The sequence below is a fragment of the Lepisma saccharinum genome, chromosome 2 (assembly GCF_977018435.1).
Source record: "Lepisma saccharinum chromosome 2, izLepSacc3.1, whole genome shotgun sequence".
Taxonomy (NCBI): Eukaryota; Metazoa; Arthropoda; class Insecta; order Zygentoma; family Lepismatidae; genus Lepisma; species Lepisma saccharinum.
The window spans coordinates 137,379,961-137,384,533 of record NC_139230.1 but is presented as its reverse complement, the minus strand read 5'-3'; the positions used below and the strand labels follow the sequence as shown (position 1 = coordinate 137,384,533).

Sequence of the window (4,573 nt, the reverse complement as noted above, 5' to 3'; positions counted from 1 at the left end):
ACAATATTTAAAAATTCACCCGCAAATATGCATTTTATTTTATATGTAGCGTACAATAAAATGTGACTGCCTCAAAATATTTCTGTATTCTACAGCCTTCTTTCCTCACTTTTATGCTTCTCTAAGTTGCCGTTTTAGTTTTCCTTGGTGTCTTTGCTGCATAATCCATCATTTTTGAACGGGATGAAAAGGACATACGAGTGTGTTTTTGGATGAAGTAACTTTAGATATGTTGAAGTACATTCTGGAGGATACTGGAATGTGTGGCATTGAGGTGTAGATCGACCACGCTGTGACACGCACATTTGTCATTAGTTACGAGATGATGAGGGATAGGTGATATTTGAATGCCAAATTAGTTAGCCGTCCCCGTGACGGAGTGGTTAGTAGGGCCTCCACCATGGCGCAGTGGTAGCGTCCTTGCCTTGTAATCAAGGGGTCCCGGGTTCGATACCCGGTGGAGGCACAAGTGGTTCGGATCCCACTTTAAACTGTAGGTTCAGTCCCGATTAGCCTTACTGTGCATAAAGTGGACTTAAAACAGCAACTCAAACCAAACGGAGTGGTTAGCACATCGGGCTACGACGCCAGGGGTCCCGGGTTCGAATCGTGGCCTGGGCATGAATGTTTGTGAATGTCCATTCATCGATTGCATCATATCATCATCATTCATCCCCATCTTCGCAAATTAGCCATAAGAGGCACAAGAGGGGAAATAAAATAAAGCAAACCAATCAAATCAAATGAGTTAGTTTGATTATTTTATCTAATTAATAATTATTAATTTAGTCAATCAAATCATATGTATTAACTTACTTTCATTATCTATAATAATAAATCATAACACTTTCAAACATCAAATAAATTTAATGAAGCGACCCCGGTTTCAAAACGTAATTTATCTCAGTGTGTCACATTCTTCTAGCAAGGTTTTTTTTTAGTAAAATATGAGAGAAAATTAATCCTTTGGTACGGAACCGTCTTACTTCTGGGGGATAAGATGTCAATTTTGTATTTGATTTTTTTAAATTTAGCGTTGCTTTTCTTCCACTTTTGGCTAATCCCGACGATGAGAATGAGTGATCGTCAGATGAAATTGATGAAGGTACACTCACAAATAACACCCATGCCGGGATTCGAGCCAGGGAACTTCGGTGATGAGTCTGAAAGTCGGCCACCAGGCAAGATGTACATTTTTTTTACATACATTCAATAACTTTCAACAGGTCATCAGTGATACACTGCTTATTCCGCATCTGTTGACAAATGGAAATGTTTTTACACCTTGTAGGCTATGTGGATTATTTTTTTTCATAAGTTTGCAACACTGTTAGGGTACACGTGCTTTTGTTTACAGAAGGTCTGAAGTTCTATGATTCTCACTTTAGATATTATTGTTTACATGCAACAGTGCCCATGATGGCAGTTTCGAAATAAATTTTACTTTCGTTCCTGGATGTGAACTGCGATCTAGCATAGAAGCACATACTTTTCTTCTACATAGATATAAATAGCTGTACAAATTCGTTTGATTTTCAATCGGATATGCTCATTTAAGATACCATGCTTTACATGCAACGTCAACAATTTATTGCACTTGATGAATATGTGATATGATTCTCTGAACCGTATCAATGATTCAGAACTGTTTAGTTTTTCTTATCAAATATTTCTTTCATAAAACTGAAATGCTCATTTTAAAAGTTATATTTTTCTGGTGGACCTAATTATCTATTTGTAATTTAATTAACTTTCGTATTTATTCTATTTGTGACTTTGATGAAAGCAAATTATTTTATTTTTGATATTGCAAATATGCATTCTTCTTGGTTCGAAATTATAACTCGTATTTTAATCCATAAGAGCTAAATTTCAGTGAATATTATTAAAAACGTAAGCCCTATGTACATTTGAACTCATTCTTTACAAATATGTCAAGATAAAGAAAAATAAAGAAGAAAGCTACAAGAGGCATAAATGTTGTCTTTAAGATAGAGATCGAAACCTTATATATAAATTGCTTATAATAGCTATCCCAAAAATCTAATATTGCCATTGTACGCAATTTGGATAGTCTACGTAACACTGCTTTGTATCAAGAGGGGCTTGTGAATCGCATTCTGCTTGGCATGCTGAAGTAATAAATAGAGCCTCTATCTCTGTGTGTGTGAGGTAGATTTGCGAAGCTGAAAAACCGTTAATATAAAAACTTTTTTTTACAACCATTCAGAACTTAACTAACTAACTAACTAACTAACTAACTAACTCTCTAGCCTTCCTAAACCCGAAGGTTCATGGCTGCAGCAACACAGGTCTTCCATCTGTCCCTATCTTTTCCATCCCTACCGATTTCCTTTAGGTCTATCTCAACGTTGTTTCTCCATCTTCGTCTTGGCCTTCCTACAGGTCTCTTACCATCAGGTTTCCAAACAAGAATCCTGTGAACTCCTCTTTCCTCTCCCATTCGTGCCACATGGCCTGCCCACCTAAGTCTTCTTGATTTAATTATTCTAATAACATCTGGACATGAATGCAAATTATGTAGTTCTAAATTATTTAACCTTCTCCACCCACATGTCTCCTCATCCCTTTTAGGTCCAAATATTTTCCTAAGGATCTTATTTTCAAATACTCTCAATTTATGTTCCTCTTTCAATGTAAGGGACCAAGTTTCACACCCATATAATACTACAGGCAAAATTACTGTTTTGTATATTTTAACTTTTAGTTTCTTAGATATTAAACGAGAAGACAAAAGTTTATGAAGAGAGAAGTAACATGCATTTCCTGAATTAAGCCTACTTTTTATTTCCTCTTTAATATAATTTTCATTTGTTAATATTACTCCTAAGTATTTGAATTTGGAAACTGTTTCAAACGAGTTGTTATCAATAATTAGATTTTGATTATTACCTAACACTTGGTTTCGGCCTGTAAGCATATATTTAGTTTTCTCTTTGTTAACTTCCAAACCTATCTCTTTAGCAGTTTTGAAAAATATTTCAGCATTATTCTTAATTGTACTTATATCATCCCCTAATAAGTATACATCATCTACATATGCTAACAACTGAGTCATACCGTTTAATTTTAGGCCTTTTCTAGTTTCTTTTACCTTCCTAACAGCATATTCTAATGCAAAATTAAAGAGAAATGGAGATAATGCATCTCCTTGTTTTAACCCATCATGAATTGTAAATTTGTCAGACACATTAATACCCACACGAATTTTACTTTCTATTTCACTGGTGCATATTTTTATCATACTAACAAGCTTCTTAGGTATTCCAAACTTGACTAATATATTATATAATTTATCTCTTTTGACCGAATCATATGCTTTTTTGAAATCAATGAATAGCTGATGGACATTTTGATTATATTCCCACTTTTTTTCAAGTGTCTCTCTGATGTGAAAAATTTGATCTGTAGTTGATCTGTTACGTTTCAATTCAGAACTTTTTTTTTTTTTAAAATATTAACGTAATAAAATGAAGAAATATACTTTTCTAACGGTGTCCATTTCAGTCATAGACAAAACAAAATATCATAACATAGGAAAACTACAAGTCGCTCACGTTATTATTCATTGAATAAAAATATTGAAGGCTTTCATTTTTGTATTACAAATTGTAATGGTTGCTATAGAGAGTCTAATGTCAAAATATTATTGAACTGGTATCACAAGTCAGCTTGAATAAAGTGGTATCTGATCACTCATTTTGATAATATCGCTGCATGTAAAGCATTGTAACTACAACAATTCCGTGAACAATACTAAAATAAATCGCATGTAGCACCACAGACAAAAAATATTAGGATAAAACATCATGTTAGGAATGATAGTAAACATACAAGTGAATAACATTTGCTGTAAATAGTTTAGACATTTATTTTAATTTGTAACGCAGATCTTTTTGAAACATCCACTTTCAATATCTCGAAACCTGCATTTTGTCACTTATTATGTTTTACACCCGAGCCCTTCAAATAACCGACTGTGAAAATGCCTCAATGCAGCTATAGATTACGATAAGTTCGCATTAAACAGCACCTACTCGTTACTTACGAGTTCCAAAACAAAGCAGCCTTATTACCACATGCGTCGCCATCCTTGCAGTGTTCCCTCATACCTACAGCACCCTTGCTTCCGAGCCGGATGTCAGGTTTTAACCCTGGTCAGACATGAATATACAGTTGGTTTGTCCCATGATGCATTCATAATTCATTCTCATCGTCACTATGCAGAATACAATCAACAAAACAGAACTATAAATAGATAACTCAAAAGAGTAGAATAGAGAATTGATTGATTGATTTGGTATATTTTACTTCGCATTTCTGCCACTTTTGGATAAGTTGGTTTGAGTTGGTGTTTTAAGTCCACTTTATGCACAGTAAGGCTAATCGGGACTGGACCTACAGTTTAAAGTGGGATCCGAACCACTTGTGCCTCCACCGGGTATCGAACCCGGGACCCCTTGATTACAAGGCAATGACGCTACCACTGCGCCATGGGGGAGGCCCACTTTTGGATAATCGCGAAGATAAAGATGAGTAATGATATGATGAA

The 4,573-nt window shown here is 34.9% G+C and overlaps 1 non-coding gene across 1 annotated transcript; it reads left to right on the top strand.

Annotated features, from left to right (window-relative positions):
- Positions 1–391: 391 nt before the first annotated feature.
- TRNAT-UGU (transfer RNA threonine (anticodon UGU)) lies at positions 392–466 on the top strand. The gene has a single exon. It is a non-coding gene; the product is annotated as a tRNA-Thr (tRNA).
- Positions 467–4,573: the final 4,107 nt, after the last annotated feature.